At 40.4% G+C, this 21500-nt stretch overlaps 1 protein-coding gene across 2 annotated transcripts in view; it reads left to right on the top strand.

The window, feature by feature from the left end:
* WARS2 (tryptophanyl tRNA synthetase 2, mitochondrial) overlaps nt 1-21500 on the top strand; it is a 96891-nt gene that overhangs the window by 21792 nt on the left and 53599 nt on the right. Inside the window, exon 2 of one of the 2 annotated variants that reach the window (XM_057310334.1) lies at nt 20816-20908. The exons of the other annotated variant lie outside the window; for it this stretch is intronic. The gene's annotated coding sequence lies outside the window, so the exon portion shown is untranslated. The remainder of the gene's footprint in view (nt 1-20815; nt 20909-21500) is intronic. 2 annotated transcript variants of the gene reach the window in all.

The following is a 21500-nucleotide window of genomic DNA, read 5'->3' on the forward strand; positions in this document are numbered from 1 at the left end:
AGAGTGCAGAGCAAGAGAGAGAGCACAAGCGGGGATGAAGGGCAGAGGCAGAGGGACAAGTAGACTCCCACTGAGCAGGGAGCCCAACAGGGGGCTCAATCCCAGGACCCTGGGATCATGACCTGAGCTAAAGGCAGACGCTTAACCGACTGAGCCACCCAGGTGCCCCTCCTTCCTTTTTTTAAATTAATTTTTTTATACTCCAGTATAGATAATATACAGTTATATTAGCTTCAGGTGTACAATATAGTGATTCAGCAATTCTACACGTTACTGAGTGCTCATCACATGGTAAGTGTACTCTTAATCCCCTTCACCTGTTTTACCCATCCCCCCACTCACCTCTCTTCTGGTAACCATCAGTTTGTTCTCTATAGTTAAGAGTCTGGTTTTTTTGTCTTTTTTCCTTTGTTCATCTGTGTTATTTCTTAAATTCCATGTAGGACTGAAATTATATGGTATTTGTCTTTCTCTGACTGACTTATTTTGCTTAGCATTATACTCTCTAGCTCCATCCATCTTGTTGCAAATGCCAAGATTTCTTTCTTTTTGATGGCTGAATAATATTGCATTGTATATATTTATATACACCATGTCTTTTTTATCCATTCATCTCTTGACAGACACTTGGGCTGCTTCCATAGTTTGGCTATTGTAAATATTGCTCCAATAAACATAGGCGTGCACATCTTTTTGAATTAGTGTTTTTATATTCTTTGGGTAAATACCCAGTAGTGGGATTACTGGATCATATGGTAACTCTGTTTTTAACTTCTTGAAGAACGTCCATGTTTTCAAGTGGTTGCACCAGTTTGCATTCCCACCAACAGTGCAAGAGGATTCCTTTTTCTTCACATCCTCATCAACACTTACTGTTTCTTGTGTTTTTGGTTTTAGCCGTTCTGACAGGTGTGAGAGGATATGTTGTTATGGTTTTGATTTGCATTTCCCTGATAATTAATGATGTTGAGCATCTTTCAATGTATCCATTGATAATCTGTATTTCTTCTTTGGAGAAATGTCTGTTCATGTCTTCTGCTCATTTTTAATTGGATTTTTTGGGGGTTTTGGTGTTGACTTGTATAAGTTCTATATATATTTTGGTAACTAACCCTTTATCAGATATGTCATTTGCAATTATCTTCTCCTATTCAGTAGGCTGTCCTTTTTAGGCTATCCTTTTGTTTTGTTGACTGTTTCCTTTATTGTTCAGACGCTTTTAATTTTCATGTAGTCTCAGCAGTTTATTTTTGCTTTTGTTTCCCTTGCCTCAGGAGATGTATCTAGAAAAATATCGCTATAGCCGATGTCAGAAATTACCATCTATGCTCTTTTCTAGGATTTTTATGGTTTCAGGTCTCACATTTAGGTCTTTAATCTGTTTTGTGTTTATTTTTGTGTATGGTGTAAGCAAGTGGTCCAGTTTCATTCTTTTGCATGTTGCTGTCCAGTTTTCCCAATACCATCTACTGAAAACACTTTTTCCGATTATATATTCTTGCCTTTGTCAAAGATTACCATATAATTGTGGGTTTATTTCTGGGCTCTCTATTCTGTTCCATTGATCTTTCTATTTTTGTGCCAGTAACATCCTGTTTTGATTACTATACGTTTGTAGTATATCTTGAAATCTGGGATTGTGATACTGCTAGTTTTGTTTTTTCTTTCTCAAGATTGCTTTGGCTATTCGGTGTCTTTTGTGATTCCATACAAATTTTAAGGTTGTTTGTTCTAGTTCTGTGAAAAATGCTGTTGGTATTTTGATAGGGATTGCATTAAATGTATAGATTGCTTTGGGTAGTATAGACAATATTTGTTCTCCCAATCCATTAATATGAAATATCTTTCCATTTGTTTGGGTCATCTTCAATTTCTTTCATCAGTATTTAATAGTTTTCAGAGTACAGGTCTTTCACCTTGGTTCAGTTTATTCCTAGGTATTTTATTATTTTTGGTGCAGTTGTAAATGGGATTGTTTTCTTAACTTCTCTTTCTGCAGTTTCATTATTAGTGTACAGAAATGCAACAGATTTCTGCATATGATTTTTATGGATATTACAGGCCTACCTAAAGAAGCAAGAAAAATCTCACACTACCTAACCTTATACCTAAAGGAGCTAGAAAAACAAGAACAAACAAAACCCAAAACCAGAGAAGGAAGGAAATAATAAAGCTTAGAGCAGAAATGAATGAAATAGAAACTAAAATACAGAACATAACAATGAAACCAGGAGCTGATTCTTTGAAAAATCAACAAAATTGATAAACCTTTAGCGAGATTTATCAAAAAAAAAAAAAAAAGAGAGAGAGAGAGGACGCAAATAAGCAAAATCAAGAAATGAAAGAGGAGTAACAACTAATACCACAGAAATACAAATCTATATGCCAACAAATTGGACAACCTAGAAGAAATGGATAAATTCCTAGAAACCAATAACCTCACAAAATTGAATCTGGAAGAAATAGAAAATTTGAAGAGACCTATGATCAGTAATGAAATTGAATCAGTAATAAAAAAAACTCCCAACAAACAAAAGTCCAGAACCAGGTGGCTTCACGTGAATTCTACGAAATATTTAAAGAAGAGTTAATACCGTTCTTCTCAAACTATTCCAAAAAATAGAAGAGGAAGGAAAGCTTCCAAATTCATTCAATGAAGCTAGCATTACCCTAATACCAAAACCAGATAGAAACACTACAAAAAAGAGAACTACAGGTCAATATCTCTGATGAACATAGATGCAAAAATCCTCAACAAAATACTAGCAAACAGAATCTGACAATACATTTTTAAAAAAATGATTCACCAGCGCACCTGGGTGGCTCAGTCAGTTAAGCATCTGCCTTCAGCTCAGGTCATGATCCTGGGCTCCCTGCTCAGTGGGGAGCCTGCTTCTCCATCTGCCTCTTCCACTGCTTGTTCTCTCTCACTCACTCTCTCTCTCTCAAATAAATAAAATCTTAAAAAAAAAAAGAAAGAAAGAAAGAAAGAAAGAAAGAACGAAAGAAAGAAAGAAAGAAAGAAAGAAAGAAAGAAAGAAAGAAAGAAAATGATTCACCACCATCAAGTGGGATTTATTCCTGGTTTGCAAGGATAGTTCAATATTCACAGATCAATCAATGTGATACATCACACCACAAGAGAGAGGATAAAAACTGTAAGATCATTTCAATGGATGCAGAAAAAGCATTTGAAAAAGTATAACATGCGTTCATGATAAAAACTCTCAACAACGCAGGTTTAGAGAGAATATGTCTCAATGTAATAAAGGCCATATATGAAAAATCCACAGCTAACATACTCAATGGTAAAAAACAAAACTTTTCCCATAAGGTCAGGAATAAGACAAGGATGTCCTCTCTCACCACTTTTACTCAACGTAGTACTGGAATTCTTAGCCACAGCAGTCAGACAACAACAAGAAATAAAAGGCATCCAAATCTTCCAAATTGCTAAAGAAAAGGTCAAACTGTCACTATTTGCAGATGACATGATACTATATACAGAAAACCCTAAAGACTCCACCAAAAAAATACTGGAGCTGATAAATAATTTAGTAAAGTTGCAGGATACATGTCATTCCTTTCTTAAATTCCTTGACTCAGTTCCCAAACCAAACACCTGGCCATAGCCTACTAGGCCTTATGAGACCTGCTCCCTGTCTGCTTTTCCATCTTTACTTCTGGCCACTCTTCTCCCCTTGCTCAGTGCACACCAGGAACACTGTACTGGTCTCTCTGTTCCTGCTGGTATGTTTTTTGGTCTGGGATATTTTTGCCTTGCCTCTTTTTATAATCTGCTTTCTCTCTTATTCTTCAGATAAAAGCTCAGATGCCATCTACTTCCAGATATTTTCTGTGTCCATTCTATGGCCAGTAGGCACTACTCCATTACTCCGTTATTTCACCCTGTTTTTCCTTCCTGACACTAATCGCAGTCTGTGTTTGTTATGGCTATTTACCTGTTTTTTTTTGCATGTCTCTTCCTGAAATTAAACTCCACAAGAGCAGGACCATTTAGTAGATGCTTGTGAATATTTGTTGAATGAATGAATGAAAGGCTATTTCTCCTGCTAATTTAGTGTTCTCCGGCAAATCAGTTAATTTCTTGAAGCATCACTTTTTTTCTTCAGAAATGTTGCTGTTTGGGGCACTGGGTGGCTCAGATGGTTGAACTTCTGCCTTCAGCTTGGGTCATGATCCCGGGGTCCTGGGATCAAGCCCCTCATCTGGACTCCTTCCTCAGCGGGGAGCCTGCTTCTCCCTCTCCCTCTGCCTGCTGCTCCCCTGCTTGTGCTCTCTTTCTCTTTCTGTCAAATGGATGAATAAAATCTTAAAAAAGAAAAAAAAAGAAATATTGCTGTTTGACTTAATGATTTTTAATATTCCTAAGTCCCGTGATTTTCAAGAGGAAGAGAATGGAGACAAGGACACCAGCAGAAAGTTTATAAAAATATAGGTGTGAAGGGGAAAGGATACTAATATAATGGGTATTAAGATATTAAAAGAAATGTTGTATATACTTACATTGATGATGGCATATTATGAAATGAGAATAAAAGCAAGGTCATAGTAATGTGTTATATGATCCCAATTTTGCTTAAAAATGTACCCTACATCTGTAAAATTTTTCTTTTTCTTTTTTTCCTTTCTTTTTTTTTTTTGATAAAGGTATGTGTGTATATAGTCCAGGGTCTTAATGTTGATTCCTTTAGTTGGGTGTAACATGAAGAAAGAAATAATTTTTTTAACTTCCTTCTTAGTATATCTCTTCATGATTTGACTTTTTAAAAATCTAATAAAGTGATAAGGAGGAATAAAAGATGACATTATGGCCTGAGGTCCAGGAGTGCATCAGTTCTTCTTCAAACCTCAGGTTTCCTTCCCTAGGAGATTCCAAAGGAGAGATAGATAGATAGATAGATAGATAGATATCAAAAGACAGTGACATATGAGAATTAAAATACTATTTTATTAAGAACTCAGCATGGGCCCGACACCTCGATGTATAGTTCTGGTAAACTTGGTTAGACCAAGACTCTTGTCCTAAACCCAGACCCGAACATTGGGATGTGAATTACCAGCTGCCTGAGGTAGGGTGCCAGAGATGGACATCATCTCCTGAATGAAGGCAAGAGAGTCTAGGGAGCCAGGCCTGGCTCTGAGATAGGCTTGTAGAGAAGAGAGAGAGGGCAAGACTCATCTGGAAACAAACATGGCCCAGTCATGGTCCTTGAAGTAAATCGATTCAACAAGCAGTTCTTTGATCCAGGTGGAAAATGAGAACAGGGGATGAAAGGAGGTTCCCTTTTCAGTGAACATTACTTGTCATAGCAGCAAAAATTTGAAACTGCTGCTATGGGGTGAGTGAGAATAGAAAATCAGGAATAACAGACAAAATTGGAGAAACCAGAGGCTAAAATAACAAACAAGGCAATGCAGCTTCATGAAAGTCAAAGGAGAGTGTTTGAAAGGATGATTATAAAGAGTGTCAATTGATAGATTCAAAAAGACCATTGAAGAGCAACAAGACAGAAAAAGCCATTGGTGGGGCGCCTGGGTAGCACAGTCATTAAGCGTCTGCCTTTGGCTCAGGGTGTGATCCTTTTGTTCCGGGATGGAGTCCCACATCGGGCTCCTCCGCTGGGCGTCTGCTTCTTCCTCTCCCACTCCCCTGCTGTGTTCCCTCTCTCGCTGGCTGTCTCTCTGTCACATAAATAAATAAAATATCTTAAAAAAAAAAAAAGAAAGAAAGAAAGAAAGAAAGAAAGAAAGAAAGAAAGAAAGAAAGAAAGAAAGAAAAAGAGCCATTGGATTAAAGGATTAGGGGACCATTATTGGTTTTAGAGAAGTTTTACTGACTTGGTGGGTGAGAACACAGATTATGGGGGAAGTTAAAGAAGGGATAGATTATGGGGAATTAAGGTGGTGGTGGAGTATAGGGTTCTCAGCAATATTTGGAAAGAGTAGAATAAAGAGAGAAATAACTCCAGGTAGGGGTAGACCTATTTATATTTCTACACAGTAGGAAAGACCGTGTAAGGATTAAAAGAGGAAAATGAAAAGAAAACTTGATGGAGAAATAGTCTGAAGAACACAAGAAAGGACATAGTCAGCACTGTGGGAAAGGGTTAGTCTTAGAGGGATTTTTCTCTTCAAAACAAGAGGAGAGAAGATGGCTATCTACATGGAAATATTTGGGAATACAGAGTAGAGAAGATATATTACACACCAAACTCAGTAAAGCAAGAACCGAGGTCATCTGATAAAGGGAGGGAAACTCCGGGGGCTTACGTGGACTGGAGATTTAAAATTTGCCCTAAGGAAAAAGGATCAGTGAATTAGCTGGGTTTGCCACAGTCCTCATTGGACTGTAGAGTTTTCAAGGGCAGAGACTGTGTTCTATTACTCTTTTATCCCCACTGCCCAGCACAATGTTTAGTGCATGACTAGTGCTCAATAAATATTTGAATGGTTGGATTGGTGGATGGTCTGGTATGTAGTATGAGTTTATTGAAAGTTTATTTTATTGAATTAAACTACACTTGATCCCTAATCCCTAGGTGAAATTAAATATAATCATTAAACAAACCTATAACAGTCTACAGTTTGGAAACAGGACTGAATTAAGTTGATGGTACCCCTTTTATGCACCCCAAATTTTGTGTGTTGGCTTTCTGCAGTATGAGGGTTAGCAGCGGTATTTTGCTTTGGCAATAGGGATGAAAGGGAGAGTTGTTACACCTAACACACATTATTCTGCTGCTTTTGGCTCTGGAATCTGGCTCAAGTTCAAAAATGCCATATTTGGACTCATATTTGCAGCCCCCTGAGGAACCTGCACCTTCCTGCTTTTGCGTTCTCATCTGAATGTTCCAGTAACTTTGAGATAGTTCAGATATCCCTATTTAAAACTGAATAACTAGCGTGTGTGTTGGAGAAACTTGGGAACCCATGTTAGGAAACCTGTATCAGACTGTTAAGTGAACATCAAGATTCCAGACTTAAAAGCATATGCCTTTTCTTTGGTAAAAGACTTCGAAGAGAAAGGAAGACCCAGCCTGCTTGAAAAAGAAAAAGACTTCCAATCTTTTATTTTTCTATGGGATTAAAAGGAAACTGGAGATGAAACTCTCACTCACCCAATAATTCTGTATTGAGCCCCTATGGTATGCAGAGGCCATCTCCTTAAGATGAGGCCAGTAAAATGCAGCTTGTTCACTGGGAAAAGTTTTTGGTTATCCTTCATTAAAAAAAATAGCATAGTCTTGTTTTGATTTTAAATCCGTGAACTAATTCTGCAAATTGATTATTGTCTAACAAAGGGATGTTGACATGATCCTGATTCTAAAACATGTATTTCTCCTCACCTTAACCAGTTCACCTCAGGCGTTGGCCGTTTTTTTCATTATTACCGGGAACACTAGTCAGACTGAAGCATTTTTCTCCCTGTTGGCTCTCGGTGGTTGGGAACTGTCACAGTGGAAGCCCTCGCCCCTTGAACCACCGCAGTAGCAGCTGAGCGGCCGTTGAACTCAGTTTCAAAATATTCGTTTTAAGAGGTTGTCTGTCGTGGTGAAGTCATCACACAACATCTGATGTTGATTTTAAGATTCTTAATTTATACTTTTTAAAGATTCATTAAAAAAAAAGCATAAACACATTTCCACTTGGTTTTCTCATAAATCACCCCTTAACTCAACTCAAAACATCCCAAGCCTGCAGTGTTCTGCTGTGTTTCTGCCCCTGCCAGATAGGTGTGCTCCTGGCTGCCTGGTGGGGAGTGGGGGGGCACGCACTGCTTGTCTTCCAGAAAAGGGAAAATCGCACTGTGTTGTAGGGTACACACACTCCACCTAAGGACCTAAGGCATACCTAGTCAGAATCCCAACTGCATTTATGCTCTGAGCTCCCTATATACTTAAAATAAAATACCAGTACATTATTGCATAAAATCTACTCTAAACCTTAAGATAAGACCGCTTGCATTCTAAGGAGAGTTGAACCACTTTATAAGGAGTTCACAAAAATAATTTTTTCAGCACATTTTATCCAAAGAGTATTTAATTATAGATTCAACTAAAATTGCAGTATGTTAAGAATTTGGAAAACTGTTGTGATGGTTGTGGGTACTGTTGACTAAAAGATAACCAGCACTTGCTTAGGTAACCTGGGAAGGGATAATAACATCCTACTGGTCTTGGTAAGTGCCCTTCCCTCATCGTCCTCTCCCCTGGTGCTACTGAGTGCTGTGGAGCTTAACATCAGACTTCCAGCTCCTGCATTCTATAAGCTTCATATAGTCAGTGTTCGCTTCTGCTTCATTCAAATGCATGCATTGAACTGCCACCCTGTTGCTGCTGGGAATAAAAACATGGTTCTTGCCCTTGAGGATTTCGCTGGCTGCTGAGGGGAGTAGACTTGTAGGAAAAGTAAATTACATACAACCATGTGCTATAACAGAGGGAGACCAGAATTATAAGCTCTTATAGGGGGCAAGTAACTCGCCTTGCCTTGGGAAAGTGGAGAACACTTTACAAATGTGGTGGTATCTGAACTGGGTCTTAAAAGAGAGATTGAAATGTGTGAGGTGGATGAAAGCACAGCAGGCAGAGACACCTGAATGTGCAAAGACTTAGCGTTTAGAAAGACTATGGCTTCTTCAGGGCGGTGAGAGGTGTCTGCAACTCATGGAATGGGACGGTGGAAGGCAAAAGCTATCGAAGTAGACCTGGGTCTTTCCAACAACAAGTGCTGGTGGGGTGGGGGCCAGCAAAAGAGGTAAAATTGGTGGAAACACGAGAGAACTTGCAAAAATACTTTGAGTGTGTTACATAAATCGTCTGATAGGTAACTGGTTAATTTTTTTCTGCAACACCGTTTTTTCTCTTTTTAAATTCTCATCCAGATGGAAAATAAACAAAATCCCTTTCGTGTAACTCAACCGATGACATTTCAACAGCATCATCTTTACCAGTGGGGGGTTCTTCCTGTCTACACAAAACAGCTCCCCGTTCCTCTTGGTACATACATTTCTCACTCCTCTTCCCTAATTGATGGTTCAGGCATGAATATTTGCAATTACTTTCTCAGTAACTATGATTTTTTTATGGTAATATCAAAACAAAAGTTAGTGTTATTTTTCACAAAAATGTAAAAGAGTTAACCAGTTTTGGCAAGCAGTGATGTCATTTGTTGGTACCAAGTATTTTATCATTAATACTTGCTCAGTATACAGTAATTGGCTATGGAAATAGATGGAAAAAAGTACACTTCAAAGTACACTTTCAAACCATGTGATTGAAATTATTGAAAATTAGAGTAATATTCTATTATTTACACTGATTATTTTACCTACGAGAATTTAGTCATAGAGAACTATGTATAAGAGAAAAAATTCCCAATTGGAGAGGGGAGAGGAGTCTCAAAAACTCAGAAGTAAATTGCATTTAAAATCATTACAGTCTCAGCATGAGTACTGATTTTGTGGTGAAGCTGTTGAAAACTATCATTGTGACTCAAAGCATATTTACAAAAGTAAAATATACCCATATAAAAATGTAAAATATGTAAAAATACATAAAAATATATAAAAAGAAGAGTTAAAAGTTTATTGGAAAACAATGTTCACTCCAAAAGAGACATGATCAATACTTGGAGAATAAAGGCAGGTTTTTGGAGTTGTTGGAAATGAAGTTAAAATATAAAAGAGAATAATTGTTTTGGTTTATACATTTACAACTTGATTACTGTAAGAATGCACAAATTCCAGATGAGATCATTGGACTTAGAAACAAAACTGCATTTTGTTGCAGTTAGCTGCATTATCGTATAAATGAGATACATGTTTCTTCAACTTATGCAATAACACATGATGAGACAATTTAATAACAGAATGAAAACAATGTCATCAATTTATATAAACAATCAGGAAGGAAAGGCGATCTTGATTAAAGAAATATTCTTGAATTTAATAGGCATAAGGAGACAGCTGACCAAGGAGTGGAGAGTTATTTTATACACACACAAGCAGAGAGTAAATGCAAATCAGAACCATGACTGGGCCACTAAACATGAGTAGGAAATTAAATATGGTGGCAAAGTTGTGAAGGAAGAGCTGAGTACTTGATTGTATAAAGTTCTAAGGTTTACTGGTGAGTGTGAGGAATTTAAAATTCTGAAATGCCCCCAGTACTGACACCTCTTTGACCCCACGGTCTCTTGCATCTACATATAGATTGCCAATTTTTTCAAAACTTGTCTAAAAGAAGGGGCACCTGGCTGGTTCAGTCGGTGGAGCATGTGACTCTTGATGTTGGGGTTGTGAGTTTGAGCCCCACGTTGGGTACAGAGATTACTTAATGAAATCTTTCAAAAGTGAAACTTCTTTAAGAGGCTGAAAGCTGTGACATTCAGGAAGCTATGTGGGATGTCAAAAATATGTTGGACTATTTGTTCTCTCACGTTATGGGCTGTCATCAAGGGCTTCCAGAGATTATCCATACAATCTTTCAAACAGTAAGAGGGATAGTGAATTAATGATTGGCTGACACTGACTTCCAAATGTGAATATTTTCCCCTCTTTTCCCCCATGCTTATTTATTACATTCAAAGCGTTTTAAGAATTTTTTCCAATCTGCTTCAAAGAGAAATTATGGACATGTTCACTTTGTCCTTAAAAGTAAAAGAAATAGTTTATTGCTTATGATCTAAGAAAACCTATATCTCAGAACCATTTGGTCTGGGGTAGTTACCCCAAAAAACAATCTCTTAAGGTTCCAAAGGGGAAACAAAAAGTCTCTCAGAGGAGAGCAGCAGATCATAGCCGCCAATAATGTATGCCATACTACTTAATCAGATAAATGGTACACAATATTTTTACCAAAGGAAATAGTATGTGCTAAGTTTAAAATCTGCATTTTTCAGAGTGATTACAGCATAGTGAAAATTTCAGAGCTACTGTTTAACTGTAAGAAATAAATGGAGCAGAGCCAACCACGTGCAATAATTGTACAAAATCAACGCAAGTATGATCCTAGAACTTCAGTTTTCCCAGAACAGAGTAACAGCAACTTCATCTATTTATTTGTCGTGATCTATGCAAAAAACGCTTCGTGCATCTCAGCACCACTCCCTATGCACGTGTCGCTGGGGTCCGATCAGCCTCCATAGCCAATGGCGAATGCTTGTAGTCTGCTCTGCCTTACCCCAGCAGATCACAGATCCGGAAAGACCCACCGGATCAGTTCACCGCATTAACCAAGTGGTTTAGTTTCCTAAAGCCGCCATACCAAAGTGCCACAGACTGGATAGGTTAAAACAACAGAAATTCATTCTCTCACAGCTCTGGTAGCTGGTAGTGTGAAACCGAAGTGTCAGCAGGGCCACGCTCCCTCTGCAGTCTCTCGGGAAGGGTCCTTCCTTGACTCCTCCAGCTTCTGGTGGCTCCCTGCATCCTTGGCCTTCCTTGACTTGTAGCTGTGTACGTCCCTCCAGTCTCTGCCTCCAGTGTCACGTAGCCTTGTCCCCTCTGTGTCTCTCCTCTTCTTTTTTTTTTTTTTAAATATTTTATTTATTTATTTATTTATTTGAGAGAGACAGAGAGAGAAAGAGCACAAGCAGGGGAGGAGCAGAGGGAGAGGGACAAGCAGACTCCCCGCTGAGCAGGGAGCCCGATTCAGGGCTCGATCCCAGGGCCCTGAGATCATGACCTGAGCCGAAGACAGATGCTTAACCAACTGAGCCACCCGGGCACCCCTGTGTCTCTCCTCTTCTTATAAGGACACCAGTCGTTGGATTTAGGGCCTACTCTAATCCAGTTAGACTTCATCTTAACTGACTACATCTGCAGAGGTCCATTTCCAAATAAGGTCACATTCTGAGGTTCAGGTGGACATGACTTGTAGGGAGATATATTCAACCCATGATACCAAGCAATAGAAATACGATACATTTAATCTTATCTAGAGTAATATAAATTGTCACATAATTTTTGTTTGCTTTTTGAGCTTTAAATTATAAATACTAAAGATTCCTCTAGTGGTTTCAGTTGAATGTGATATTGGCTTTTAGTGCTAGGATAATTAGTGGAAAAATAACATGTCATAAAATGTGAAACATTAATCCAAAATTTCTCATAGGATTTCTCACATGCTTAATTAAGGCACATTCATGGAGATATGTGCCTCTACCATGTCTAAGTAATTTACATGTGTGTGAAGTTCAATTATGAAGGATTTTTTGTGCTAAATTCAGGTGTTCGGATTTGACCCTGTAGGAAAGGAAACACCAGTGGAGATTCACTATTTCAAAAAGATATTTCAGGTGGTCATATCAAAGCTACTGAACAGATGAGATGAGTGGGGTTTAGACCACAATGATGGGGTTAGGGAAGTAAAATTGTATTCGGTAACATCCTGATGACTTAGTAATTGATTTGATGATGTTAATAATAATAGCTAATTTTTTCCAGCTTTATTAAGATTTAATTGACATATACATTGTGTAAGTTAAAGGTGTACAACATAATGATTTGATACATGTATACACTGGGAAAAGATAACCACAAGAAGGTTAGTTAAGACAACCATCACCTCACATAATTATAATGTTTTGTGTGTACTGAGAACATTTAAGATCAACCATAGGTAATATTTATTGAGCAATTTCTATGTGTTAGGTACCATTCTAAGCACTTTTGTGTACCAGTTTATTTAATTCTTGCAATAATCCTATGAAGTAGTACTATTAAAATTTTGATTTCACATGAAGATACTGAGGCAAAAATTCTTGCCAAAGATCACCTACCTACTTGTGGGAGGGGTCAGGATTTTAACCCACAGAATCTGGTGAGCACAAGGAAGGAATCGGGGGTGACTCTTGAGATTGGGAGGCTGAGTAGAAGGTTGTGTCATTAGCCAGGACTGAGATACAGAAATGCAGCAGGTCTGGGGCTGGAGGTGGGGTGGGGGGTTGGGTGGGGAATTTGACTGGAAGGTTGTGAGTCAGTATGTTTGGTCTTGGATATAATATTAAGTTGGAAGAGCTGCGGGTGGGAAATCCAAATGGATGTGTCCGACAGTTAGCTGTAGTAAGTGCTTGAAAAATATTTGTTAAAATCAATCTATTTTCTTTTTGAAAATACTGTGTTAGTGTAAAAAGTACACAGCTGTATTAAAAGATGGGGAAAAAATCAGTGATCCTGTCTCCCAGCTCCTACAAAGGAAGAGTGCTTTTAACAGGGTGACATTCTCTGTGATAGCGTGTCCTCGTGTCGCCCTCTTTCCATTAAGTTAGGAAGGTAAATGACTGTCCTGCCTGGAACTTTGTGACAGTTTTCAGCCAAGCAGAAAGAGGAGAGGCATTCGTGAATGATTTGTACCCACCGGATCGGGAGCAGATTTCCTTCATTTACCAACTCCCCTCACGCTCCCACCCTTCGCTCCAGCATCCCGCCAAATATGCCCCTTGCCTTGCTCTAACCACGGGGTATTCCAGTTCAAACCCGGCGGTTTATGGGAACTGCTTTTGTTGAAATCATTAAAGAAAGAAAGGCCTGTGAATTCTCGTGGCGAAGCACCGCCTGTTTTCTGTGTCATTTCAGTCTCATTAATCAGCACTGCAGCAAGGTAGACACTGTGCTGTGTATTTTACTGTCCCCCGCTCGGCAGCTCTGCGTCTCTGCCCCCAGGCCGACGCATTGGGGAAAAAGAGGGAGGGAAACCATCCATCTTCCCAGTTGCACATGTCAGCAGTGATTCCTTCCCCCTTCCTGTTGGCTGTCTCTCTCACCACCTGTGTTTAGAATCAGCATTGAAGCTGCTGCCCAGATGACTAAGAACCACTGTCCCCGTCACCTGCCCCAGTACGGGCCACCACTTCTGAATGAAAATAAGGAGTGCATAGGGCGGTTCTCTTTATGTTCTGAACAGTGCCGGAGATAGAATCCCACATCCCCTTAGAAGTTCATGAAAGCCTAAGATTCAGGCAGATTTTGGGTCATGCATTCGAAAGGTTGCAGTATCATTTATTGAATCAGAGGGGTAAAAGCCAATCGTTTCTTGGTGCCTAGCTGTATTTTCAGAGTTTCCCTCTAAGTGTATACAGTGGAGATTGAGCTAGCGAGGTTCAAGTCCACTATTCGCTGGCTATGCCCTATTCACTGAACCCCTCTGTGCCTCAGTTTCTTCATCTGTAACAGAGATGATAATACTACCTACCTCGTAGGGCTTTTTTGTGAGGATTAAATGAGATAATACATTCACAGCTCTTGCTATATATAGTACATTGCACATTGTAAGCACTCAATACATGTTAGCCATTAATTATCATTGTTGACCTCATCGTTCAAATAATAAAACTGAGGTTCAGAGAGATTAATTAGTACAAGTCATAGGAGGCACAGAAGGGATTTGAACCTGGCACTGCCCCACCCCCCAAACTCGTGCCCTTTCTGTTTGACTACATTGTTTCCATCCAGTTCCACCTTTAAAATAACTCATGTTTGAGCTTAATAAATCACTTGACTTTATTTATGTCTTTATTTCCCATCAGGTGAAACGAGAATGGTATTAACGGACATTCCTGTTAGGACAAGCCTCTTACAATTACGTGTTGATTAATATCATCAAGCTGTATGCACAAAAACTCTTTTAAAAATTCGGCTACAGAGAATGTTCTTGCCCTAAAAAAACGTTAAACAAAAAACGTTAAACAATGCAAAAGTATCAAAAAGGAGGCCCCCACACCCATCGCCTGGGGGCACAGCCATTATTTTTAAATGCGTATTCTCCTTCTTTGTCAGAATTCATCTACTTAACGTTTATATAGAACCCTGGTGGGCCAAGCTGCTATTATTAGTCCCCGTTTTACCCTTGGGGAGGTTCTGTGACCTGCACAGGGAAATACCCCTAGTGTATCGCAGAGCTGGGCATCTGGCACCCACTCTGTGCGACTCCTGCTACTTATATTCTTATCTCTTCCCCAGGATTCCATCCATAAAAATACAACTGTAACTTATTTAATATTCCTCCTACTCATGGACATTTAGTTGCTTGTGGCTCTCTCGTTATTAAATAATGGACGGAATGCCAGGTATCCTTACGGTCTTGTAGAATTATTTCTTTAGGACAGATTTCTATTGAATGGTTGGGTCCAAATATATAAACTCTTAAAATTTTCACCTCCATAAATGGCCAGATAACTTATGGAGAGCTTACTACATGCCAGGCACTAAGCACTTTACACTAATAAACATACCACAGTCCCCTCCCCCAATCACCCATTTTATAGACACTCGAGGTCATATAAGTAGTAGGGCTAGGACTTTAACCCAGGCAGCCTGGTGCAGGCCTGCTTGTTACCATGGTTAATAACCAAACAAGTCATCATAGTCCTATTTTACTGCTTGACATTGTCATTTTTCTAATTTATTCTAAAGTCGAGATAGGTCTAGGGTCTGACAGAAGGGTTTGAACTGAAGCAAATGTGTTTGAAACAACCTGGGAATTGTGTCAGTGGACAGGTTAGATGAAGAGAAAGGGAGCCCTGGGTGCGTGGAAAGTGAGACTTCTTTCTCTTGATAGCGGTCAGGACAGCCAAAGAGATCGTTTTATGAAAGGGACTATCTTTATGCCAGGGAAATAACTAGAAATTTTTTATTCTCCATTGGTACTGTAATACCTTGTAAGAAATTCACACACTCTCTCTCTCAAAGGTTCAGAACACTTGCGTTAGTCATGGAGTTATTTCCTACACTGGGTATAAGAATTTCTGGCATTTCCATGTCATGTAGCCAACACCATCTGTTGTTTGTCCAGGTTTTGTTCAACTGAGTAACCACAAGACCTACGAACAACTGCTTGAATGTTGAATTAAGACTCTTTCATAAGGATCAGAAGGAGTTAAGAGTTTTCCAGGCAGGAAAATGGGTAGAAAAGAGCATTCTGGGCAGAAATCATTTTGTCTTCTCTCCATTACAATTCTGATGTCAACACCTTCTTAGTGGGATTGTTTTCTTGGTGAAGGCAAGGCTGCATATGCTTCCTGAATCCCTGAGCCATAAGGATTTATGGACCCAGACATTGCCAAATAAGTCTACCTAGGCATCAAAGAAGGTGTGCTTACTTGTTACAGGTGTCCTTTCTCACCAACATAGAGGCTCCAAGCACACCTTCATGCTCGGCTAGCCTTCCTGGCTGCCAAATGTGAGACCAGGACTGCCTGATGCCCAAATGGCCTCTGACCATGAATTAATAAATAACCATCTCAGGGGTTTTACTACCTTGAAATGTAAATTATAAGCAAATGAACTTACTTTTCACATTTTTACAGTCTCTGTGTGTGTGTTTCCTAGCAGGCTGGCAGCTTTGGAGGATAATTATGTAGTAGTTGGCTCTGAACAGTGGTTTTTCAATCTTGGCCACGCCATAGAATCACCTGGGGAGCTTTTAAACCTCCCCACGCTCAGGCCAAATCCCAAGCTGATTAAATCCGAATCTCTGAGGATGTGACCAGGCATCCATATTTTCTAAAGCTCCCAGTGATGACTCCCAGGCCAAGATTGGGAACTGTTGGCTTAGAAGGTATCTTCTTTGTTTTTTTTTCATCCATAGTGTTTTCATCTGTACTTCATTTTATGCAGTTGGAGTGAATTTTAAGACTTGATATTGGTGCCCCCGAAGCCCTCTCAAACTCGAACAATCACCAGAATCACTTGGAAAGCTGATGGAAGCCCAGATCGTGCCATTCTTATTCCTTCTGGGATAATCCCACTCCTCGCATTTCTGAGTTAGTAAGTCCGAGGGGGGACACAGGAGTTTGCCTTTATGACAAGTTCCCTGTTATGGTGGTGTTGCTGGTACCAGGGGACACATGGTGACAGCATCAGCTCCAGTGCCTGCCTTCCACCTTCCCTCTGCTCTTCTCTTTCCCGACAGTGGCAGCCAGGCACCTGCCTCCAGGACAGCCCACGTGGTCAATATCCACCTTAGGAAATGGATGCTTGAGCAAGCTTTAGCATACTGCCCCACCTCCAGGTGGTCATGCAGTCTGATTTGAAAAGTCTACTCCATATGCACATGCAACCTCCTCCTTATTCCAGATCACCCATCTTAAGCCCGTTGTACATCAAACTCAGACGCACCGCTGGGTAGGGTTTTGGCGTCACAAAGTGGGACTTGGATTTCACTTTCCCACAGAAACAATTTTATGAATGGTGTTTAGGTAGAGCTGAAATGGTGATGTTAAAACCATTTGTCAGGAATACTGTGGGCTCAATAAGGCTTCAATGGACTGCCTTCCAGGAACTCAACCGGCATTTAAAGAATTGAGTTTCTGAGTTTCAGAAAACCAATTTTCAAACGAATTCTTAGAACATAACTTGTTTAGGAACTAACCATAACTGGAACATTTGACTCATTTTGTTTATAGTTATTTTGCCCTTTACATTTTGGAGCCAAAGTGGGGCGGGGGGAAGACTTGTCATTCATTCCACTCACATTTATTAGGTGCTCACAGTGTACCTGGCACTGCTATATTTGGGGATTTACAGATGAAAAAGACAGCCCCTGCCCTAGAGGAGCTCATATTCTAGGTGGGAAAATATTTTCTAAGCAAATAAGAAAATATTTACCAAGTTGCCAGTGTGATATGTGCAATAATGCAGAATGAATGAATGAAGGAGGGATCTGTTCTGCCCTGGGGATGGGGGGGGACAGAGAATGGGAGGGGGCGGGAGGAGAGAGAGAAAGAAAGAGCAGGGGGAGAGGAAAGGAGAAAGAAAATGGGGAATGGGGGGGCTGACTCTGTGTATGTGGGAGAGAGACAGGGAGGGAGGGAGAAGAGAAGATGTGTTTAAGAGGTTTAGAATCAGGGAGAGATTGTTAGACCTTGAAGACCCAGGGGATTTGCCCAGTAGAGAAGGGGGTGAAGGGCATCCAGGGTGATGGAACAGTCTGAATGCACATTGGGAATGAGCTATACAGGACTGGCCAGTAACCAAGTTAGCTCTTCACATAGGATGATGGAGGACAACTGGGAAGGGCATTCCTGGCCACACAAAGTTTGAGCCTTAACCCAGAAGAAGAAAAGAGAAGACTACATTGTTATCTCAGACCTTCTTTTTAAAAGAATTTTCTTCTCCTATATGTTTCGCACTACCCTGAGGAAGACAACTTCTTATTTTCAACAAAATATTCATACTTAGAAAATGTCTTGAATCCAGCGGTGTTCAAACCTGTGCTCTGGGAAGCCCCCTCAGAGGCTGGCTGGGGTAGGGCCGAAGAGCAGGCAGGGCTCCCTCCCCCCCTCCCATCAGCCACCCACCTTACCAGGTTTTCTTTGGGCTGCTTTACATGTTGGGCACATCTAGGGAGAATATTACATTTGAAAAAGGGTACGTAACTAAAAAAGAAAGGCTTGAAGAACACTGTAATCTACTCACACATTTCCTAAGTCTGAGGGCTCTGGTGTGCATAGCCAAACCTCTCAACCGCGGGCAAGAGGATGACTGTTGTCGGACCATCAGCTGCAGATGGGACATGAGGCCAGCACTGATGTGGCTGTGTGACCAGGGACAGTGGTTAGGAGGGGAGCCTTCAGTTGGCTGCAGAGGTAATGAGAAACTCATTTCTCCCTGGGATGATCTTATACTTTAAGATCAACATTTGAATTTTCTAATGACAAAAAACTGATCTTTTCTTAAGCATTTCAGATTATTCTTTACACTTTTAAAAGTTTAGTACTTGATCTCTTGCCTGTGTTTCCTGCTCTATTCAACATAAAAATATAATGTGCGGTGTGGTGAAGATGTTTATGTCAAAAATTTCACCCTCGCTGATTGGGTTTATTTATTTTTACTTTTTTTTTTCCTTGCTGATTTGGTTTAGCAAGTGATGTTATCATTAGGAATTAAAAATATTTCTTACCCCATATCACAGTATGTTATAAATATTTGTCATCTTCAGATAATATGTTAGTTTATTTTTAATCACCTTTCCAATGAAAACTCAAGGGACTAGCCAATTTATTCTGTACACCTACATATAACCTTTCCGTTTAAATATAGCTTAGCTGCCCTGAGGTGACAATGCAATGTTTCCTGGGAGCCAAAGTCCCCAGACTTTGTATTTAATCATCTCTGTCCAATGGGGAGACATCCCCTGAACTGCCGTTTAACGTGTAGGGAAAAAAACAAAGAAGACCCGAAGAATATAAGCCCAGTTGAGGTACAAAGGAAATAGCTACAGAAGAAAAGAGCATGGTCAATGTCCAAAGCTGGGGAAGAGCATTCTGTGGTCGGTGGCAGAGCTCTGGGGTTCTGAATTCTGGTCCCAGCTGTACCACCAGCTGTGTGTCCTTGGCCTTTTGGTAAACAACCTCTGGGACACACTTTGTCCCTCTGAGAAGGCTATGTGGGGAGGGGAGGTGTTGGTGGGCTGAGGGTGCTTAATGGCCAGGCCAACCTTGAGGTGAAGAAGTGCCACACGGGCTGCAGCCCAGTGTGGAGGAAGGGACCGAGCTGGAGTCAGCAACAAGAGCTCAGCTCTGGGTCTGACCGAGGTAAGGTACGTGCAAGTGCCTGGGAGTGTTTCCGATTGCCACAGCCCGTGACAAGAAGGAAAATATATGTGCCTGAGCCTTCCTTCCATCCCATGGTGGGAGCACCACACTGAGCACACAGGACAAATAGACGTGCAGCTCTTGAAATGTGGACAAGGCTTAAATAAGTCTGCAGGAACCTTTTAAAAGTTGAGTTTATTCAACTCTTGCACAGCCTAACAATACATATTAAGTGTGTATCATCTGTGCCCTTAACGGACTCACAGATGACTGAGCTCGTCACTTCTTTGTAATTTTTTCTTTATAAAATATTTTTTCCCTTTGGTTTTAATTATCGGCTTACATATTTGGGGGCATATAAGCGGTGTTTGGGGGTGATGTAAGACCTACTTTCTCTTATATTGAACTAATATTTACTATACCGATTCCCAGGTCTGAGCATCTGGTTTCATTTCTAAGCAGAAATGAACCCATTTTTCTTGGTGCTGAGTCAGCATTTTCTCCCCAGACCCAGGGCTCCCCGTACTTTCTGGAAGAAAGAGCTGACCGTGGCAGAACAATGCTGAGCGGTGGCCAAAGAAAGCTTCAGAAGAGCACCTCACTCCTCCCAGCCGGAGCTGAGGTGCTGGTTTTTATGTTGAGTCTCCTCTGTTTCAGCCCTTAAATCACGAATTGGTAGGAGAAGCATTTTCAAAACAGCAACAACAACAAACCATTGAGATGTTCAAGGAGCCTAGGATTGAAATAGTAGGGTGACATATATGATAGAGTTGGGAAACGCTGACAGAGAGCTAAGGAGTAGAATCTGAAGATGTGTTTTTATTTATATACAATTAGAAGGATAAACAGACTTATAGAAAGGGATTTTCAGCCCAATTAGTGAATAATGTTGGTTGCTTTTTTTTTTTTTTAATCATACTCTATGCTAACATGCCCTTTATGGAACCGATTAGATACAGTGGTTATTCAGCCAAGGCTTTGGTGTGCAACCTGCAGTTAAAACAGGCACAGTGAATGCACAGTTGACGTTACAGCATTACTAAGGTGGCCCTAATAATAAGAGGCTTAATATTTGCACTTGAAACCTTTGGTTCCCAACACCATACCCAAGCTGAAAGTGTTTCGAAGCTAGTAGGCAGCCTCCTTTTGATGTATTTTATTCACTTGGAATTAAAGACAGAAGCTCTTTCTAGCTAATCACAAAAAATATTTTTTTGCTAGAATAAGCACATTCTGATTCGTCACTTGCTTTCAGGTGCAGTAATTAAAATGAAGGTAATCATGAATTTTGGATCCACTACGTACCTTAAGACCGGAAGAGTGTTAGCTACGCCTGTCAGATAGCTAAGTACGTTCTCCCTTTGGTTTGCGCACCCACCCTCTCTTCTGGAATAGATCAGATCCCCCGGGCTGCTGTTGCCCCCTGGTAAAGCTGTTTCTGTTACAAAATGAGCCAATGAGTATATTGACTAAAGCGGCATTTGCGAAGGAGATAGCGCCTGAAATAAAAACGGAGCCCTGTTTTGTAAAATGCTGCTTTTTTATCCCCTGCACTGCGATGGGACTGTAGGTTGATGCTGCAGACGTCCCCATGAGCGAGTGCCTGTGGGCTAGTCCCGAAGCGGTTTTCTTTGTGGCTTGCCTCCTGTCCACTGGGAAGCCCGTTTTCCTCTCATTTTCGTTCTTTTCCAGCTCTCTCTCGTGCTTTTGAACACAGAACCCCCCATCCTCCCACCACCCAAACTCCACATTCCAGCCCCGTGATTTCACAGTACCAGGCGAGCTCCCCTGCCAGGCCGGCAGGCTGCCTGCTGACTCTTGCAGGGGGAACAGATGGGAACATAAACTCGCCGCAAAGGAGCAGGATACTCTCTGTATATTTTTAAGACCAGGAATCCAGTTCTCATTTAGAGGCTGTATTTTTTTAATAGCTCCTTGAA

This window comes from Ursus arctos, unplaced genomic scaffold (genome assembly GCF_023065955.2).
Source record: "Ursus arctos isolate Adak ecotype North America unplaced genomic scaffold, UrsArc2.0 scaffold_12, whole genome shotgun sequence".
Lineage (NCBI taxonomy): Eukaryota > Metazoa > Chordata > Mammalia > Carnivora > Ursidae > Ursus > Ursus arctos.